General features: G+C 36.2%; 1 protein-coding gene and 1 long non-coding RNA gene across 3 annotated transcripts in view; one reads left to right on the top strand and one right to left on the bottom strand.

Moving 5' to 3' along the window:
• Positions 1-5,383: 5,383 nt before the first annotated feature.
• On the bottom strand, positions 5,384-7,122 carry LOC130054649 (uncharacterized). Its single transcript, XR_008802976.1, has 2 exons — positions 6,468-7,122; positions 5,384-5,678 (listed from the first exon to the last, which is right to left on the bottom strand). It is a non-coding gene; the product is annotated as an uncharacterized LOC130054649 (long non-coding RNA).
• Positions 7,123-11,134: 4,012 nt separating this feature from the next.
• The window catches only part of LOC125648856 (delta-like protein D), a 43,444-nt gene continuing 32,350 nt past the window's right edge, over positions 11,135-22,228 (top strand). Inside the window, exons 1-2 of one of the 2 annotated variants that reach the window (XM_048875863.2) lie at positions 11,135-11,403; positions 12,145-12,218. The gene's annotated coding sequence lies outside the window, so the exon portion shown is untranslated. Of the gene's footprint in view, positions 11,404-12,144; positions 12,219-20,455; positions 20,607-22,228 lie in introns of those variants that run through there. The other variant, XM_056165054.1, reaches the window with a different exon arrangement.

The raw sequence follows: 22,228 nt of genomic DNA, 5'->3' as shown, positions 1-22,228 counted from the left end.
TTATACTAGGTCCCTGTATATTGTAATGCTACATTAATTGTCTGTTTTCTGGGGTTGATACTAGGGCCCGGTAAACTGTAATGCTACATTAGTTGTCTGTGTTCTGAGGTTTATACTAGGGTCCAGTATATTGTAATGCTACATTAGTTGTCTGTGTTCTGAGGTTTATACTAGGGTCCAGTATATTGTAATACTACATTAGTTGATTGTGTTCTGGGGTTTATACTAGGTCCCTGTGTGTTATAATGCTACATTAGTTGACTGTGTTCTGGGGTTTATACTAGGGTCCTGTATATTGTAATGTTACATTAGTTGACTGTGTTCTGGGATTATACTAGGTCCCAGTGTATTGTGATGCTACATTAGTTGACTGTGTTCTGGGGTTTATACTAGGTCCCAGTGTATTGTGATGCTACATTAGTTGACTGTGTTCTGGGGTTTATACTAGGGTCCTGTATATTGTAATGTTACATTAGTTGACTGTGTTCTGGGATTATACTAGGGCCCTGTATATTGTAATGCTACATTAGTTGACTGCGTTCTGTGGTTTATACTAGGTCCCTGTATATTGTAATGATACATTAGTTGTCTGTGTTCTGGGGTTTAGACTAGATCCCTGTGTATTATAATGCTATTTTAGTTGTCTGTGTTCTAGGGTTTATACTAGATCCCTGTATATTGTAATGCTACATTAGTTGTCTGTGTTTTGGGGTTTATACTAGGGCCCTATCTATGGTAATGCTATTTTAGTTGTCTGTGTTTTGGGGTTTATACTAGGGCCCTGTATATTGTAATGCTACATTAGTTGTCTGTGTTCTGGGGTTTATACTAGGGCCCTGTATATGGTAATGCTACATTAGTTGTCTGCGTTCTGTGGTTTATACTAGGGCCCTGTATATTGTAATGTTACATTGGTTGACTATGTTCTGGGGTTTTTTTTACTAGGGCCCTGTATATGGTGATGCTAAATTAGTTGACTGCGTTCTGGGGTTTATACTAGGGCCCAATATATTGTAATGCTACATTAGTTGACTGTGTTTTGGGGTTTATACTAGGTCCCTGTATATTGTAATGCTACATTAGTTGACTGTGTTTTGGGATTTATACTTGGGCCTGTATATGGTAATGTAATATTAGTTGACTGTGTTTTTGGGTTTACAGTAGGGCGCTGCATATAGTAATGCTACATTAGTTGACTGTGTTTTGGGGTTTATTCTAGGACCCTGTATATGGCGATGCTATATTAGTTGACTGTGTTCTGGGGTTTATATTAAGGCCAGGTATATTGTAATGCTACATTAGTTGTCTGTGTTCTGGGTTGACACTAGGGCCCTGCATATAGTAATGCTACATTTGTTGACTGTGTTTTGGGTTTTATACTAGGATCCTGTATGTGGTAATGCTACATTAGTTGTGTGTGTTCTGGGGATTATACTAGGTCCCTGTATATTGTAATGCTACATTAGTTGACTGCGTTCTGGGGTTTATACTAGGGCGCAGTATATAGTAATGCTACATTAGTTGACTGCGTTCTGGGGTTTATACTAGGTCCCTGTATATTGTAATGATACATTAGTTGTCTGTGTTCTGGGGTTTAGACTAGATCCCTGTGTATTATAATGCTATTTTAGTTGTCTGTGTTCTAGGGTTTATACTAGATCCCTGTATATTGTAATGCTACATTAGTTGTCTGTGTTTTGGGGTTTATACTAGGGCCCTATCTATGGTAATGCTACATTAGTTGTCTGTGTTTTGGGGTTTATACTAGGGTCCTGTATGTGGTAATGCTACATTAGTTGACTGTGTTCTGGGTTTTTTACTAGGTCACTGTATATGGTAATGCTACATTAGTTGACTGTGTTCCGGGGTTTTTACTAGGGCCATATATATTATAATGCTATATTAGTTCTCTGTATACGGGGGTTTATACTAGGTCTCTATATATTGTGATGCTACATTAGTTGACTGCGTTCTGTGGTTTATACTAGGTCCCTGTATATTGTAATGCTACATTAGTTGACTGTGTTTTGGGGTTTATTTTAGAACCCCGTATATGGTGATGCTATATTAGTTGACTGTGTTCTGGGGTTTATACTAGGTCCCTGTATATTGTAATGCTATATTAGTTGACTGTGTTCTGGGGTTTATAGTGGACTTTTGCGAGAAGGGCTGACTTTCACAGTCCACAGCTGACTTGGACATTTAAACCTGCGTTTGATATGGAAACACGATATCGTTAAATATATGTAATATCGAACTGTTGGCAGACATGTACATAGCATAGCGGACAGTATACAGGGAACTTCTTGAGCTAGGTTTTAGGTGATTTCTCTTTAATCACACAAGTTAAGCAAAGGCGAGCGTCTTCAAACTTCTGCACGTTATAAAATAATGGCAGCGTAGTGACTGATGTTTGGTGGGAGGCCTGCTTCAGATAGAGTATCTTTGAAGCTCTGGGACTTCGTGAACGGTGAATGCCTTTACTGAAGAGGTGCAAAACAATCAGAGAAGACCTATGCTAAGCTTCGGGACGAAGCTTCACTGAGCGTAGGAAGTGTAGCAGACAGTGTTTAGAGAATTTCTACTGCTTCACTAGAGAGCTAGCGTTTCTAGTGATATGGTAGTATTTCTCTAAGCAACGGTGAGCGTGTTCAGATCACTGCACGTTACAATATTATTATAGTAGGCTTGTTCTGTTTCAAATCACCTGAACTTTCATTTATCTGACAATTATCAAAAGAAAAAAACACAAGACTATTAATTCATTTCATCTTTGCATGCATACATAAGTATGTAAAATCTTAACTCGTACATATATTTTGATTCATGTTTAAACTTTACAAAAAGCCATCGCAACATGATAAATCGAATGTACATGCAAGTTTATTATCATTCGGTAAGTTTATTATGCAGGATCTGTGTGCTTTCTTTTATCATAAAAATGTATTGTTGTTATACAGCTTTATTCAATCAAACACTCACAGGTACAACACATATCATGCTAAGCGTAACGACAATTTGAAATTACTTGTGCATCTGCATTAATGCAGATCTCTAGCTCTCTGGGAAAATATTTGGGCACACCAGAGAGCTACAGATCCACCCCTTATAAGAACTTTCGATTTACGCTGTATTCTTACATCATAATATCAAAATATTCCTAACATATTTCCCCAGTATATTTCTGTCCAAACGTTTATTAAACAGAAAATTCGCAACTTCAAATGATTTCATTTGTAAAGATAGCCATGTTATGTAGCAGTCAATTCGAAACCTGTTGAATTTTTAAATAACTATTCATTCTATCCAATATGAAGTACGTATTCGGTCTTCATTTATAATTAACACGAATATTGGGCGTAAATATTGAAAAGTAATCCTAGTACGTTCCCGTCCCCGATTAATCTTTTCAATACTGACATATAAAAACAGAACTTGGCGGGGATGGAACTGGAATTATTTCATCTAAAGTATGTAACTAACAATAGGCCCAGGGGCATAGTATTAAAGATATATGCTATCAATAACATTAAAACATCATTTAAAAATGTTTTACATATAAACATTATGTATACCAAGTTTGGCTCCGACCTGGAGTCGTACGTCTACCCCGGAGATCATGGAATTTACAATTTCGGTAGAGGCCTTCATGCTCTACATGACTAGATCTATGCATGTAGTTTTTCTTACAGATGTGAGGTTGTAGGGAAGATGTTTTAACATTGGTAAATTTTTGCCCCATCCTTAATGCCCCGGGGGCGCAGGAGGAATATGGGAGATATTAAGTCACATAGACTTTACTGTTCCAGAAACAGTACGAGTATGGAAATGAACCGAAACAATTCTATAATGTTTGGACAACTAACATTTCTGTACATTGCATCGGTTCATCACTTGTTCATGTATACTGTCACGAAAAGGTTTCCGTATGGTATGCTCGTATCAAAGTCAGCCGTTGACTGTAAAAGTCAGCCCATCTCGCAAAAGTCCACTAGTGCCCTGTGTATTATAATGCTACATTGGTTGACTGTTGTCTACATTAGTTGACAGCGGGTGTGACCGGTCGAATGGGGATGTTTACTCCTTCTTGGCACCTGATCCCACCTCTGGTATATCCATGAGTCCGTGTTTGCCCAACTCTCTATTTTGTATTGCTTGTGGGAATTATTGATCACCATTCGTTATCTTCACCTTTCATTGTAATCCTACATTAGTTGTCTGTGTTTTGGGTTTATATTAAGGTCCCTGTATATCGTAATGTTACATTTGTTGTCGTGTTCTGGGGTTTATACTATGGCCCTGTATATGGTGATGCTATATTAGTTGTCTGTGTTCTGGGGGTTTATACTAGGTCCCTGTATATTGTAATGCTACATTAGTTGACTGTGTTTTGGGGTTTATACTAGGTCCCTGTATATTGTAATGCTACATTAGTTGACTGTGTTTTGGGGTTTATATTAGGTCCCTGTATATTATAATGCTGAATTAATTGTCTGTGTTCTGGGGTTTAGACTAGGGCCATGTATGTGGTAATGCTATATTAGTTTTCGCTGTTCTGGGGTTTATACATAGGTTCCTGTATATTGTAATGCTACAGTGTATATTAGTTGACTGTGTTCTGTGAATTATACTAGTGCCCTGTGTATTATAATGTTACATTAGTTGACAGCGGGTGTGACCGGTCGAATGGGGATGTTTACTGCTCCTTGGCACCTGATCCCACCTCTGGTATATCCATGGGTTCGTGTTTGCCCAACTTTCTATTTTGTATTGCTTGTGGGAATTATTGATCACCATTCGTTATCTTCACCTTTCATTGTAATCCTACATTAGTTGTCTGTGTTTTGGGGTTTATACTAAGGTCCCTGTATATCGTAATGTTACATTTGTTGTCGTGTTCTGGGTTTATACTAGGGCCCTGTATATTGTAATGCTATATTAGTTGTCTGTGTTCTGGGGTTTATACTAGGGTCCTGTATGTGGTAATGCTACATTAGTTGTCTGTGTTCTGGGATTATACTAGGTCTCTGTATATTGTAATGCTACATTAGTTGACTATGTTTTGGGGTTTATACTAGGTCTCTGTATATTGTAATGCTACATTAGTTGTCTGTGTTCTGGGGTTTATACTAGGGCCCTGTATATTGTAATGCTACATTAGTTGTCTGTGTTTTGGGGTTTATATTAGGGCCCTGTATATAGTAATGCTACATTAGTTGACTGTGTTCTGGGGTTTATACCAAGTCCCTATATTAAGGAAACTCAATATATGACTCAGGGTTCTGCTGTAAAAACATGACAGGGTATTACTGTCACTATTCATACATCCCTCAAAAAAGAGGGCGAAAAATCCTCTAATTCATGGATAATCAAATTCTAAATTCATTACGTTTGTTGAATTACACCTTTTAATGTATGTTTCAATACAGATTAGTTCAATGCATAATAAGTAATACAAACATCTGAGAATAAATTACAGTACAGTATACAGAGTCCACTGTCGGACTAAATCGCCATGTTATTGTTGTAGATTAAGATTCCTGTTCTGACCGACGGACAGCCTTACAGTGCAGGACGCTCTTCTGACCCTGTGGAATTGCCTCCCTCTGACTAGCAGAGCTGTTGTTTTAGCCTTGGTGTTCTGGTCCTTGTGCAGACAGAGACGAAATTTGAATGCTCTGGAACAATGGAATTAAATGGTCACACTAATAGCCCCTGTATTTGGAAAATTATTGACAATGCTTACAAATTTTTAGAAGATAACTTAATATTAGTACAAGGGATTAAATGATTACCTTAAATATCCCAATTTAATAATAAAACACTGGTAATAAAGAAAACATTCCTCCTTGCCTGTGAATACAGTAACTGTATAGGCTGGTCTGACTATGAATTCTTTTTTTAAAGCATGACAAAACCTTCACACCCTGACATTCCTCAGTGTATCTTCTCCGCTTGTAGTTAAGACAACCAATATCATTTATTCTTAATTTTAATAGAGGATACAAATCAATATCATTATCATCAGACTTCATCGATTGGTTGGACATTTATAATATACTTACAAAAAGGTAAGAAACTTTTATTCACTACGTCACTGTGTTTTTCTTTCTGAACCTTTTTCTAAATCTTTTCTCTCTCTCCCAAATTACATAGCATATTTATAAAAAAAAAAAAATTATCAGATTAAAGTGTCTCTTAGAGGTTTAGTTCATTAAATGTGAAAGATTTGTGATAGGGATTTCCTTTATATTTTTGGATAATTGTTTCTACATACATCTGTCTGCATCCAATATGGAGTGATTATGACAGAGACATCTTTATATTGATCCAACACATGTTGTTCTAACATAAACTCTCAGTACCTGTGTTTTTTCACCTTCTGTCATAATCTACAGGTAAGATGTTTCTCTCCTGGGCAGAGAAAGCTCTAGGTAAGCTATCATTAAGGTCAAATAATTAATTACCTTGATGGATATTTGGATAGGTACGGCAATCATTCGACCGTGATATGTCTCAATCCCCAGGTTGTTCTGCCAGGGATTTTTAGGTGGGTAGTTGTGATGACCTGATGATAGCTTCAAAATCTACTATAAAAAAGAAAATATATGGCCATAAATTATTACATGTTATCAAACATGAAAGGTAGAAGTGTGTTATGATCAGTGAGCATGCTGTGGGCTTCAGTCACAACAGGGTCCTGTGGTAAAATTTAGTGACCACTGATGACCTCTGTGATGCAGGACTTCTGATCATAAGGGAACCACCCGAAATGTACTCTGTTGTTCTGAAACCCAAGAGGCCCGGGCACTATTTATGAACAAATATGATGAAATCTATCGGTATTGATTTTAACATTGGAATGTGGCAGGATTAGCTTACAAGTTGGCATGACTTGTAATGGACTGCAAGATTTAATAATTAAGCTAACATGGGGAACAAAAATTATTGAATATTTTCATCATCATGGCAGAAGTGCTGAGAAAATACAGTTCAAATTTTATGACCATATAAAACTATTAAATACTAAATTTCTTTACTTCAAAGAAAATTCTCAAATTTGATTAATTCTGAAGTATTTTGATATTTTATTGAAAGTTTTTTGAATTTCCTTAGGTAGTGTTGATTTATACTCTTATATAGGAGCATTAAAAGCTCCTAAAGTGACGAACATCAAGGAGGAACAATGTATCGATCTTTGTCACATTTAAAGGCTGGATAACATTGTAAATATCAAAGAAAAACACCCCAAATTTCATTTCCTTTGTGCACTTTGACACAATCCTGTTATTATTGGCACAACATAAAGTCTGCAAAAAATCTCAACTTAGTTCCAAGAAGTTTTAGAAAACATACTTCATAATTTTTGTCTTTCTTGCCATTTTTATCCACATTTTCTTGTTTTGGAGCTTCATCACCTTAAATGGATTTAATTGTCAACCTTTTCAAGCTCAATTTTCTAATATAATTTTGAATCTATTGTCATTTTTTAATAGGACCCTGGTTTCATCATCTGTGGTCCCCTTTTAATAAATGTCCTTGGTGTTTTATAAGGCTTGGTTTCATCATGAGTAGTCCCCCTTTAAAAGATGCCCTTGGTATTTTACAGGATCTTGGTTTCATCATCTGTGGTCCACTTTTAATAAATGTCCTTGGTGTTTTATAAGGCTCGGTTTCATCATGAGTAGTCCCCCTTTAAAAGATGTCCTTGACATTTTACAGGACCCTGGTTTCATCATCTGTGGTCCCCTTTCAATAAATGTCCTCAGTACTTTATAAGGCTCAGTTTCATAATGAGTAGTCCTCGGTATTTTACAGGACCCTGGTTTTACTATCAGTGGTCCCCCTTTAAAAGATGTCCTTGGTATTTTACAGGATCCTGGTTTCATTATCAGTGGTTCCCCTTTGTTTAGATGTCCTCATTGATTTGATTAGAACTTGAGTTTTTGGCTGCTGGTGAATTTACATGCAGATGAACATCCAAAGCAAAATTAATCTTGCTGCAGTCTTACTTCCTCATCATGGACAACAAATGAGTATTGATAATCCATTACTGCAATATACTGTGTGTTGTTGTGTTTTTGGTTGTTTTTTTTTATCTTTTTGAATATAACTGCTTTGGTAAGAGATAATTATGCATATTAAATACTGATAATGAAGTTACATTAATTGGATTGGATAGTGGTACTATATATAAATGTTACTATATGCATGAGGACAAGCAGCCAGTTCAGATATAGGGAACCAAATTTTTTCTCCCCTCTCTGGGAACATTACAGGACATGAAAGAGATCATGCATTGTGGTTTAAAAATGATCTAACGATGATGTACAGAAAATCTCTCATTTCTCAAAGATTTTGTAAATGTCAGTGAAAGGATACTGTTCAAACTTGATTGATACATGTATTTCTTTCTAGCTGTTATAATTGGGAAAAACAAAATTTCATTACATTCCTCCCACTCTATGAAATCGTAACAACCGTATAACTCCAGAGATATTAAGAACACCCATTGCCATTATTCCTAAAGTATGAGTGGGAAGAAAATTTCTCTTCTATGGAGAATAGATCAATAGAAAATCAAATTCAAAGAATTGGGTCCCCAGCTTTGAGCTTGAGTATTGAGCTTGTGTGTGTGGTGTGGTGTGGTGGTGGTGGTGGTGGGTGGGGGGGTGGGGGTCCTCAAATTAAAATGCATTGCCACATGGAAGCCTAAAGCCAAAGTACATTATACCTAATTCATAGATCAGGCTGAAGTTTTTGTGACAGACTTAAGGAAGGAATGCTACACCAGAGAAATTTAATGTAGATGAAAAGTGGAGGATATGTACAACAATATTTTGAAGTTGAAACTTTTCAAATCTACTTTATTTTGTCATAAAATACAGTTTTAGTAGAAGGTAAATCTGAAAAAAATTTAAAACACCTATTGGGCTTGAACCTGTGACCTACAGTTCAGCAGTCGGTATGCTAACCTACTGAGCTGCACAGCTAAGTATTTAAATCGAAAAGGAATAGTCAAATAATGCTGATATTGATTTTTTCATCCATGTTTTTAAAAGGAAGTCAGCCATTATGACAATGTAGAGTACCTCCTTAACATTGCCATACTTTCACAAAATTCCAGGAACAAAAAAATCTGTTACTACCCTGAGAAGACATCTTAACATTGAAAGCTATCTAATAAATTTCCCTGCATAGAGAGTGCCTCCATAGAAGGACAGAGTAAACATTACCATGTGGTCAATTTTCTTTGCTAACTACTGGCATCTTGTGGTCAGTGTTGATACAGTCATCAAAACCACATCCTATCTGTCTATCTATCATTAAAGGTGTTGATTGTCTCCCTTTGGGGTCCTTCCCTAGGCTACAGTTTAATCATTGGTAACATCATTATCCTTAATCAGCCTGTCAGATGATTTCATTTCCAAACAAAATGTTACACTTATTAGCCAGACTTGTGAGTTTGTTTTTAGAGATATCAAAGAAACAGATATATCACATCGCTATGTAAATTGTGCTGCATTAGAATCCATTATCATGAAAATAAAGATGATGCCTGAAACTCATCCCGTACTTCTAAGGTAAACTGTGAAAACTGATGCACATTTTCTGCACTGTAGTAATAATGGTAAGGATTAAAATGACTGGCCTAGGAACTTGATCTCAGTGTAGTGTAGGAAATGTCTTTGAAACATTTACAGAATGCAGTGTGTGCTGCAATACCTACCCTAGGGTTATCATAGGTGCCTAATTAACACAAATCATAACAACAGGCCATCACAGACAGCAACAGGTCACATTGTTAATGGTTATATAGTTATGACATTATTTCTCACCTTAAACTAGTTTAACACTGTCAACATGTACAGTAAATTCTTTATATGGAAATTTCTAACATTGCATCATAAATTTTCATACACATGAGACATCTAAAAAAAATATCTTTGAAATCCATTTCAAAATTTGTTAAAATTCCATTGCTAAATGAAAGCAAATGATTAATACCTACTAGTAATCCAATGTTTCAATATTTGCACTTACATCATTACACTATATTAGGGTGGGTAGGTATAACATTTAATAAAAATCTCAGGTGGGGAATTCAATCCCCTTGACTGGTATGAGGAGGTCCATCCAATGAGCGTGTATAACCCAGGGTCCCAAGATGTGGCTCAGAGGAACCCTCCCTGTTTTTCTGTACAGCATAAATCTTGCTGGTCAAACTTTTTTGAACTGTAGGAAGATTCATGAGTGAAATATTGTTGAAAATATAAAACAACTAATAAAAATTAAAAATAACCCAAGTGTATGTTACTTTTAAGATGATAACCCTGACTACAGTACATGCACTACCAAGCCTTTCAGGTACAACTATACCCAAGATCAGAGACTTCCACTGTGTAAATTTAAAATTCACAAAGAAAAAACCAAACTAATTAATTTTTAATGCAATTCAAGTTAAAGAGAAGATATTGGATTTCAACAAGTCATTTGAATTCAATCTGCTCTTTGCCTGATTTGAGTGTGGAGCCTATAGTACAAAAAAATCCAATTCAGTCCTCAAATTTCAGTTTGGCTCAATGTAAAAATTGCATAATCAATGTTGGGAACATGACCCTGATGAAATTTGTACAGGATAAGTCCTTCTAGATCTAAACATGTAAAAAGTAGTCCAATTTTTTTATTTTGCTGCTGGGAGGAGCTGGAGCATGAAGGGGGTTCGATACAGTTAGCACCTGTTGATGAAGGTGTCCATTAAAATTAGAGCTCACAACACACCTGTCGCATGGGTAAAAGGTACAGGTACACCATTTAAGAACACTACCCCAACATGGAAGGCATTGATAGAAAAGAAACAAAGGGAATTGCTTGATCACAGGATAAAATTGCTGGAATTATATAGAATATTAAAACCTTGATATGATTTTGGAGTATTGATTACTGTGCAAGGTTTGACCCCCAGCTCTCAACCATAAACCCTTCACCACCATTCTACATGCATGTCGTTATTGCTGGTAATAATTGGCCTATTAATTTCTTCTACATGGTTATTTTTTCACCATCGATTCTGCCTATGGGCTAATGCACAAAAGCAAGCCATGCATGCAAGGGGCCAATAAATTGTTATTGTCATATTCTGTTGTTCTCAGTCATCAATGATTGAGCCTATCAAGTGATGACCAAGGTCTAGAAGAATTGCAGATTTTAGGATTTTTCTTTTTCTTTGGATTGACTGACTAATTCTGGGTAGATCACATAGAATAGATATTTTACTGACAGGTCTATTTTGTGGGTGACTATAGCCAGAAACTTTGAGGTTTTTGTATTTCGTGGGAGTTTTTATAAAATGGATTAAATCCAATTCTCTTGAAATTGTTGGGAGTGAGATAACACTAAAAGGTAAGGAGTTTTTATGGAGCCTTCAACTATCACTCAGATGATATTGAACATGATTCAAAGATAAAAGCTTATAAACAACTAAGAAATATGGGAATTTATTTTCAAGAATTTAAAAATTTTAAAAAGCTTTAATAGGAGTGATATGGAGTCTTTTCCCTTTTTTTCTAGTAAAAACACAAATAGTTTTTAACTTAAATCTGCTGAAATGTTATGGGTCAGTATTTGCACTTTGATGATTTGTGCTGTTTTCTGCTGAAGAATAATTTATACTTCGTGTTCAGATATTATCAAAGAGTTTTCACAAAAAACTTCTCAATTTAAATGATAACCATTAAATACCTCCATTAGTTCTGGATAAGAGTGACATAAAAACATATTGATAATAAGTGACACCATCTTCAAATACAGTCAGGCGTTTATGTAGATAATTTGTGCTAACAATGATGATCTCTTTTTCAAAAACACTAATACCTGTAATTGGATTAATCTGATTTGATGAAATCAGTGTGGAGCCCTTCTGATGACCTTGTTTTACATTGTATAGATCCCCCTCTCATGTTCCCACAAAATCAAATTAGTACAGCAAAACCTTACGCTTCTACTTTTCCACAGGTAAATTTCCTAAGAACAGAGTATATTGTTTTTTTTCTTTCGGAGATTGTATATCTTTAATACTAGATTAGGAGCTGGGGATCATGTGACTTTGGTGGAATCTTAGATTGGTTGTGTTTGTGTTTGTAGAGAGTGATAGAGGATCTAGTGAGATGATTACAGATTACAAGACAACGTTGATCAAACACAGCCTTCAAAGGGAGGTAAGTCCTGAAATAATGATATGGTCATCATTCATAAATCAGCAGTCTCCAAGACTACTAAGCTTGTCTTTGTGTGAGACATCCTCATAACCCTCAGGAATCTTATGGATTTGTCAGCAGTTATGCTTCACATAAAATGACCAATAATGGAGATGGAAATTTTATTTGACGAATTTATGATTTTGATTAAGATTTCACATACATTTGTGGAAACAATCTTTCCAATTAACCATGCAGATCTCTGTATTTAAAAAAATTGAAGTTTTGCTTTTTCTGTCATTCTGATTTTGAACTTGAAAAATTTATTGGTTCATGTAAATCTTCGACAATTGTTGGTATTATCGATGGAGTTTAAATGTATATGATGTTTATTATATGTTTCATTCATACTTGATTTGATTCTGTATGTAACTTTCACATCAAATGTACTAGAGTGATTACAGCTGTAAACTCAAGTGATTATCTGCACCTCATATTCCACGAAATGTGGAGTTTGTGGACAGACAGACACTAAGGGAGATAACCCTGCTCTCATATAAGGGAGGTAATCCTATTCTCATCTTAGGGAGGTAATCCTGCTCTCATATAAGGGAGGTCATCCCACTCTCATTTAAGGAAGATAATCCTGCTCTCATTTAAGGAAGATAATCCTACTTTCATCTAAGGGAGGTAATCCTGCTCTCATCTAAGGGAAGTGATCCTGCTCATATCTAAGGGAAGTGATCCTGCTCTCATCTAAGGGAAGTAATCCTGCTCTCATCTGAGGGAGGTCATCCCACTCTCATTTAAGGAAGATAATCCTGCTCTCATTTAAGGAAGATAATCCTACTTTCATCTAAGGGAGGTAATCCTGCTCTCATCTAAGGGAAGTGATCCTGCTCATATCTAAGGGAAGTGATCCTGCTCTCATCTAAGGGAAGTAATCCTGCTCTCATCTGAGGGAGGTAATCTCACTCTCATTTAAGGGAAGTAATCCTGCTCTCATTTAAGGGAAGTAATCCTGCTCTCATCTTAGGAAGGTAATCCTGCTCTCATCTAAGAAAGATAATCCTGCTCTCATCTAAGGGAGGTAATCCTACTCTCATTTAAAGAAGATATTTAATCCTGCTCTCATCTTAGGGTCAGGTAATCCTGCTTTCATCTAAGGGAGGTAATCCTGCTTTTATCTAAGGGAGGTAATCCTGTTCTCATCTAAGGGAGGTAATCCTGCTCTATCCTTCTAAACTTCACAGCTGGTTAAAGTATTATGACAAAGTGAAGTTGTTCTGTGAGAGTATGTTTGATTGTTCAACATTGAATACAAAGGCATGTTTGACCTTTGTGTCAATCTATTGGATGAGTTTGGAGTGTCTTTATTTAATTATGGTGTGTGTGCTGCTGAAGTAGTCTTCCAACCATCAGATTGGATACAGAGGGTGCTGTTGTACTGGTTATGGATTTCCTGTCAGCCCCTGGCATAGGATGATGGATGAACCTTCAAATTGAAGATACTCTGTTACATAGGACCTGGTGTCATGTGCACCGGGTCGCGAAGGTAGACAGAACCAGATAATACCTATGGAATATAATAACAGGGAACCAAAGACTTTTCACCATGGGAATGACAAATAATGCATTTACATCCAAGCATCTTCTGAGTCTCCAGCAGCAAAGAGGATGTTCATGATACAATTCCTAAATGGTTCCTACTTCAGCTCACATTCAGTGATGTAACATGGTAATGTCAGGCTATGTTGATTATAGCATTAACCAGTAGCCTGGACACAATCAATGTAATCTACCCACTGCAGAAAAATGTTACATTTCTACCTCTATACCAAACGCAGTAGGGCAACATGTTCCCAACAGCAATCATTTACTATAAGTAGCCTCTATCAGGTCTGTTTGACAACAATATTTTATCCCATTACATCAGTTAATAGCCCCCATTCCAACTATCTGACACATTGTTCTGTATTTACAAAACAATTGGCCATTAATTTCATTTCATCGATTTTCTATAGACTGATAAACAGCTTTCAGAATTAGTCATACAATGTCCAGGGTCCATGCAGAGAGAGAGAGAGAGAGAGAATTCAAACAGATCTGTGGGTTCACTGGTATTACTTTGATGCTTTACAGCTATTCAGGTGATGTGACTTGGGTTGATTAATTGTAACAAGAGGTACTGTGAGCAATGCTCACTAAGAATACCCCCCGCTTACCCCAATCTCCCAAAGGGTGTTGGTAATAGGTATAAACTACCTCTTTTCTGAGTGTAAAAAACAAATGGCATGACAAACCGAACCATATTGCTACTTCGATGTCCAGTGCACGTGACCTTTGACCTTTTGACCCCAAAATCGATAGGGAACATCTTCATCCCATGGGTAGTCCATATGTATGATATGGTGACTGTAGGTGGAAAGGATAATGCTTTAATAAGAGCCTGGAAACCATATTGCTACTTCGATGTCCAGTGTGCTTGACCTTTGACCTTTTGACCCCAAAATCGATAGGGAACATCTTCATCCCATGGGTAGTCCATATGTATGATATGGTGACTGTAGGTGGAAAGGATAACGCTTTAGAGCCCGGAAACCATATTGCTACTTCGATGTCCAGTGCCCTTGACCTTTGACCCTTTGACCCCAAAATCGATAGGGAACATCTTCATCCCATGGGTAGTCCATATGTATGATATGGTGACAGTAGGTGGAAAGGATAACGCTTTAGAGCCCGGAAACCATATTGCTACTTCGATGTCCAGTGCGCTTGACCTTTGACCCTTTGACCCCAAAATCGATAGGGAACATCTTCATCCCATGGGTAGTCCATATATATGATATGGTGATGGTAGGTGGAAAGGATAATGCTTTAGAGCCCGGAAACCATTGCGTCTACAGACGGACGGGCAGACAGACGGACAACCCGATTCCAGTATAACAACCCCCCCCCCCCCCCACAACTTGTTTCGGGGGGTATAATTATAACCTAGGACCAGGATGGGATCACCAACTAAATTGTTACAGTTGACTCTACAGGACAGGACAGGGCCAGGGTGGGGTCACCAACTGTATCCAAGTACCACATGTATAAAGATTATTTTTAAATATTAAAAAAACAGTTACAATCTATTTGCAAGTATTCTCATTTAGTGTTATTCAATTTAGATAATGAAGTCAAAAAGGACCACAATAAGCATCCAATTTTATTTCTTATCTTTTGATTTTATTGTTTTCATTTCATGGCAGTGCAAATTTGGTCTAAATGTCATCATCCAAGGCTCCAAGAAGGGGACACAACTATCTAATTAAATCTAAAATATATTTTATTCAAACAAAGAATAACTCAGTCCCTCCTTGGCCACAATAATGACATGAAGTTTATTAAAAGATTGGACCATAACAACTAAGGTGAGCATTGAGGCCTCTTTATTTCAGAATGCGGATCATTTTGTGTCATCTTTTTTATGTAAATAAGCACTTGATCCCCTTTTTAATGCCTTTCCCTTGCATTATGTGTCTCATTTCTGTTTCTATTGAAAGCCCCAAAATCTCTTTTTCCATAATAGAATACAGAATTGTCCATTTTCCACCCAGATATTTATAAATGTGGAGAAAGATTAGGTGCACCTTGTACAAAGCCTCATCCCATTCTTCTCTCACTGTACCCAGACATGGATCAATAATTCACAATTACATGGAAAATTTTCAATGGGAAAATTATGATCAGTTACACCTTTGACCATTTATCTGTTCTCTCTCTCTCTCTTTAAATGAATATTTCATATTCAATGCACTTCTTACACCTTTCCCTTGCAGGTCTAATTTCTCTGTATTATCTGTTGATTGCACCAGAAGAATACTTTTATATCCAGAAAGTTTTGGAATCATAATCTATGTCAGCTGCAACACCTCCTCTAAACCACAATCAAGGATTAAAAAGAAATTTGCAAAATCATCACAGGATAAAATACAGGTAGCGCTGTTACAAAAGAGTTCAAAATGTCAAACTTGTTTAGATAAATATTCCCCTACTTTCTAAATACTGCCACAACCATAATTGTCTCCCCTGGTTAAAGTCATTCTGCTTTAATGGAAGTAAATGACCAAGTTTGTCCAATACCAGAGCAAATATTATCTGGATAACATTAATCAATGGCCTAGATTAGACAAATGCATTTCATGTTCAATCAATATCTATGCAGGCATCCAATCACCACACAAAAAAAAAAAACCCAAAAATACAAACACTAAAAACAAACAGCCCCAAACACAGACTACCCCAGTCTTCAGAGTGTCAATTTTGTTTTCTTTAAAAAGTGGATTTCATTTTCCCTTTACAAACTTTCCGACTCTTAAACAAACTCTTATGAAGCAATTCAGAAGTCAAAAGGCACAGTTTAACACATGATATTCAAGTCAGTCAAGTAATATCCTGGAAATGTTCTATAAAGAGATGCATCATATTTCATAATAAATTGCAACTGGTAATTTCTTAATAAAGTAAAAACAGAACTTTGTATGATAAAAACTAATCCAAATGTTGCACAATCCGAAATGTTGTGCAAACTGTATTCATATTTTGGCACCAAAGTTTGAATTCTATCATAAATCTAAAAAATATTGTGTGTTGTGGATGTTATCTGATCTGAATATCATGAAATTCAGAAACAATTTGCTCTAACATACACTCCCTTTAAAAAGTCAGAGACAAGACAGCGGTTCAGTCAAAGTCTGAGTTATCTCCTTTTCCATAGGAGTTCCATTTGTCTGAGGTACTCTTTTTTGAATTTCTGGTATGCCCTTATTGTTTTAGTGGGTGATGGCAGTCAATAACTCTGAAAAATAATTCTCAGGAATTTAATCAGAACTGCAAACATTTAACGGCAGCACAATTTGGGAGATCCCTTTTCATTGTTTGAAAATCATCAATAATTAATGAATGTTCTACATTCTTATTGTGTCCTGTTTGAATTGCACCTGAAAGTTTTACTAGAATGGCTCAATTAACTTGTTCAACATGCATGAACTAGCAGATGGATATCTCTTGGGAAAATAAGATAGGCTATCCAAGGCTGTCTTGGAGCAAACTTTCTAATTAATTAAAATGTTGTAAACTTAATAACAATAGCTGCCAATCACCTGTAATTCTCAAGTTGCTGCAATTAATTAAAACACACTGCAACAAATGTGTAAGCATGCTATAACACTGTAATATGTGATGAAATTTCAGATGCATCTTCTGTGAAATAATGGTGGGTCTCCAAAGAAAAGAAAGAAAAAAAACTAGATAGCAACACATCATTTAGATTACAATATTAACAAAAACATTTATACTCTTGGTTATTCCATTTCAGCCCCCCCCCCCCTCCCCTTACAGGACAGAGAGCTAATGAGGCTGACTAGAGCCTGAATTAGTTCCTGTTAACCACACTGTTTTCTTTTGAGACCCGACTTCAAACCTTCAAATTCCACCCTGATTATCCTCACCAGTGTGTCAATTAATGCTTCAAAGTCCCCCCCCCCCCCCCCAGTGGAATTAACCCTATCAGAAGACAAACAAGCAGAGCCCCCTGTTCTCTGCAGTAGGAGCATATAACACATTAACAGCTACCTTGGGATTCAGTCATCACAAGCTACAAGGCAATCTTCAGTGGCAATTACACAAAAGTTTCAAGTCTTATCTTTTAAGAAAACTCTATAGTTCCCAATCACTGGCGACTACAACTTTTCTTTATACAAATTGTGCAACATTCACCTGCTCTGGGTCATGGTTTCCCTGGTTATCTCCTCGCTGCATGCACTTATGCAGGAGAAAATTGATGTTTACAAAATGCTCCAAACCATAACTTTATCAAACCCTAGGAGTTCTCTTCTAGTCTATCAAAATTCTTTCAGAGAAAACAATTCCTAATTTTTGTGGAAATTTTCAAAACAAAACAATTTAGAATAAAAGATTAATTAATATTTTGCCACTAAAACTTTTGAAATTCTGAATCCACGTGCAGTTAATGAAGTATGCAAAAGGAAATTGTCAATTCAATATTTACTCTTTTTTATAAGAATCAGATGAAAGTATTTACAAGACATTTTATAAATATTTCTACAATCAATTTCATTCTCACAGCCTGGAGATAGGAAACGATAACCCCATATGACTGTGAAGGTTAGTTGGTGGGCATAGTAAATTTTTCATACCTAAGAAGATATGAAAGGATAAAAAAAAATAACCAGAACAAATTAATGTGTGACTATTTATCTTATCACAACTATTACTTCAGCATCCTTCAATTTCCACTTTCCACCAAAAAAAAAAAAAAAAAGAGTTTAATGCCTACTTAATGCTATGTAATAAACAAGTGAGGAATTTTGGGATTTCTTTATCACAGTAACTGAAGTGCTGCTGCCTCAGAAGACAAAATGGAGTGCATATTTAATAAATATCACCTGAACACATCTAAGTCCTCATCATTCATCACAGATGCTCATCTATGAATGGCAGTTTGATTTAAAACTTCAATCAGACTCCAAAAGACAGCAGAGGGTGGTCTCTCCTTTATCTGGGTATTTCTGCATTTGGTCAGATCAGGTTTGTCTCCCCTAGGGTGGGGATGCATATTTCAGTATCACTGAGTGTAAATTTTATATGTTGTGAAGCTGTTTCCTTCAGGGTGAACTGCATGGAGCCAGCTAAGGATTTATATAATTCATATTTATATTTCATAATTTACTTATGAGAATATATTAGTTTGCTTTACAAAAAAAAAACAACTTTTTGATACTGGTTCATTGGTGTGAATTATGAAATTTCACCTACAAGGTGAATTTTTAGATGTTCATGGAATTAGCCCTAATATATGTAATTCAAGGAAAAAACCCAGACATCAACCATTGTGCATAGAATTACCACAGAATTAGAAGAAAAATAATGACAATATTGTAATGGAAGTGTGACATTTGTACTCAGTGCAAAACATGTGACTTGGTACCACAAATAATTTTGCATTACAGGAGTGAATTATATGCTAAATTGATTTTGCAGTTTTGCAATACACAAAGAGTATCAAAATGACTATCATGCTGTATGACCTGGGTTTTAAATTTTTGTCCCCTCAAATCTGTGGAAGACTCTATCTAAACAGTATGGTATCTCTGACCTATGAGAGAGAAAGAGAGAGGGAAAGAGAGAGGTGATCCTGACACTAAAGAAGTTTATCCTCCACATCAACAGAGACAGCCCCCAGTATGGGATGAGAATATTCTGGAACCCCCAGTGTACACTTATCATAGCCAGCCAGCCTTATCATGTGTGATGCTCGGGAAGCTCCCTACAAATCGTTTTTATCAGCAATGTTACATCAGCTGTTAGGTTTCATTTATTTTTTACATGGGGGCCTACAGCTTAAGTGATGAGGCAATTTGGGGCAAGGATGATCTGTAGAACAGCTTGTAAACGAGCTCAAAGCACATGTCCTAGTTTTTTATGTAGAGTTTAGGATAAGATACCCTCAACACAGCAGCAATCCTTATTGACTTTGGGGACAGGTTTAATTAAAACATCAAAGATGAATGATGGATACCTGCGAAATTGATCAATCTCACTCACTACTTCTCTGTAAGGTGTGCACGAACATGCACTCAGGTAATTTTCTACAGATTTACCACAGGGACAGAAATTGGTCAATTGAATGCACCCTCAGGGTCCTCTTAATGAATTTTTCTGGAATTCTCCCCCCCCCCCCCCACAAATAATTTAGTGGCCCATGCAATTTGGAATGGTCATTTGATGTCATGAAAATGAAGGCAGCATCTGATATAATCAAGATGCCAAAGAAAATTAACTTTTAAGATATTTGTGTTATCTGAATATTTCTTTTGTTTCACTGGGATAAGAAAAACGCCCTGATAGTAGAAACATTAAATTTAAAACAGTACCCCATAACATGGTACTATATGTATAACCAAGGCCTCATTTTTACATGGAGTGATTTCTGACTTTATGGGTCACGATTCTCTTCTTCTGCCTTGCTGCTGCAACAGCAACTTATTTCTCAACTGAACTAGTTTAGGTGTGTGGGTTTTTTTCTCTCTCTCTCTAAATTATACAAAAACCAAGATTTCTGTAAAAGATAATGAATTTTTGCAATTCTTTGCCTTCCTAATACACAATGTAACTGTTTTAGCAGTGACCTTTGACCCCTGACACCTGTATACCATTGCTTGTACAGGCACACACAGGTGTAATTCCCAGGCAGTCTGCGTAAAACACTTAAATTCAGCAGTATTTGTAATCGTTTTGTAAGAACTCCCAGCCTCTCTCATGTGATAGTGAACTGTTGTTTCTTCAGCATCTTTGGATTGTCATAGAGGAGGACTCTAGGACAAGGGGAATCGCCACTCCAAGGTAAAGCTAGCATGCTAGACAGCAATCTGTCAATGTCCTCCCTGATAATGCGATTACCCCTGTTGCTAGTATTACCTGTGTAGCTAGATGTGGGAGCATCAGTACACTGTCCTCCATAAGCACATGTTAAGTTTGATGTGCACTGGATTTTGGCAGACATTTATACTAGTCCTATTTATTGTGTAACAATGGATTCTGTGGTGCCTGTTCATGTAAAGTTCTGCCAAAAATGTCTTCTGCAGTCATTCAAAGCTTGACTCTCATTAGAGACTGCAATTTGTGATTCTCTTGCATTCAGATCAATAGTATCTTGTGTACTCTTCTTTAAGAATTGATAAAGAGATCACATAAAGTAGCCCAATAAATATTTTCTCTTTGATTTTCTCACTTAAGGTGAGGCAGGAAACATTCCTAGAAGTGCCTATCCCTAAAACAGAAATGAATTGACTTTTGATGCACTGGTTAATGATAGTTCCATTGACCAGATTGCTATTATAACTACCCCTTGTGTAGTTAAACAGGTATGGCTTGTATACTTTAATTATAAGGATTCAAGTTCTACAGATTCATGTCATTGATGATTGACCTCTACTCATTGATATGCCACAACTCTTATAACCAATCTCACTGTCCGTCACTTTGTCCATCAGTATACTGAGTGTGTCTGGGAGACTCTTGGTACAGTGTGTAGTAATCTGTTCCTTTGTGTCATTTCTGACATCCTGACAAAGGTACCATTTAAAACTTACATCCTCAGCAGCATCTGGCTTGTGGCATCTTGTTTTCATGTAATAGTCATTTTGTAATGGGTGAACTGGTTCCAATTTCTGTGGCACATGGTAGCACCACTTCACTCCATACCACAAAATGACCACAGAGGTCAACATCTCATCAAATCAAATGCTTCCAGAATTTTTAGATGATTTAAGGTTACTAATACAGTGTGATCATTATTGGTCTCTGTGTATTTTGTAATCATAAAACACGCTGCTAATTTAATTCTTCTTTAGGTCTTCAATTCATAATGATTATATTCTGTTTCTGGTCAATGTGATGTTAATTACTTTCATGATATAAAATAGAATATGATTTACTGAAATAAATTTCAAATTACTAATTCCACAAACTATCACTTAATCATTATTGAGTCATCTCAGAAAGTCTAATACAAAGAATCGTTCTGAGAAAAGTTGCATAAAAATATCATTATTAGAATTCACAAAGAAATGTGAAATTAAAATGCACCCTTATTTGCATGGTGACCAAGCAAATAAGGGTGCATTTTGATTTTCAAAATTAAGCGTTGGCACTTCATGAAAAGTATGCCGACATGAAGTGTTGCTGTTCATACCCTCATGTATTTTCAAAAACGAAATTTATTTTTTAAATATATCAAAGCAAAAAGTTTGCAGTATGCTGCAAACAAACTTTTTTCAAAACTGACGAAAATGGATACTGAATTTAGGTTTATATAAGTTTAATAAATGAAATAAATTTCTCTGCATAGAATTTAATTTTTCACCACAATTTCTCAACTATGTCCAATATCATGGGAAAACTTTGCACAGAGTTATATAGGAAGGGGTAATATATCACAATTTTTCAACATCATAGAAAATATA

Source organism: Ostrea edulis, chromosome 5 (assembly GCF_947568905.1).
Source record: "Ostrea edulis chromosome 5, xbOstEdul1.1, whole genome shotgun sequence".
Classification (NCBI taxonomy): domain Eukaryota; kingdom Metazoa; phylum Mollusca; class Bivalvia; order Ostreida; family Ostreidae; genus Ostrea; species Ostrea edulis.
The sequence above is the reverse complement of the archived record's forward strand: the minus strand, read 5'-3'. Positions and strand labels throughout refer to the sequence as shown.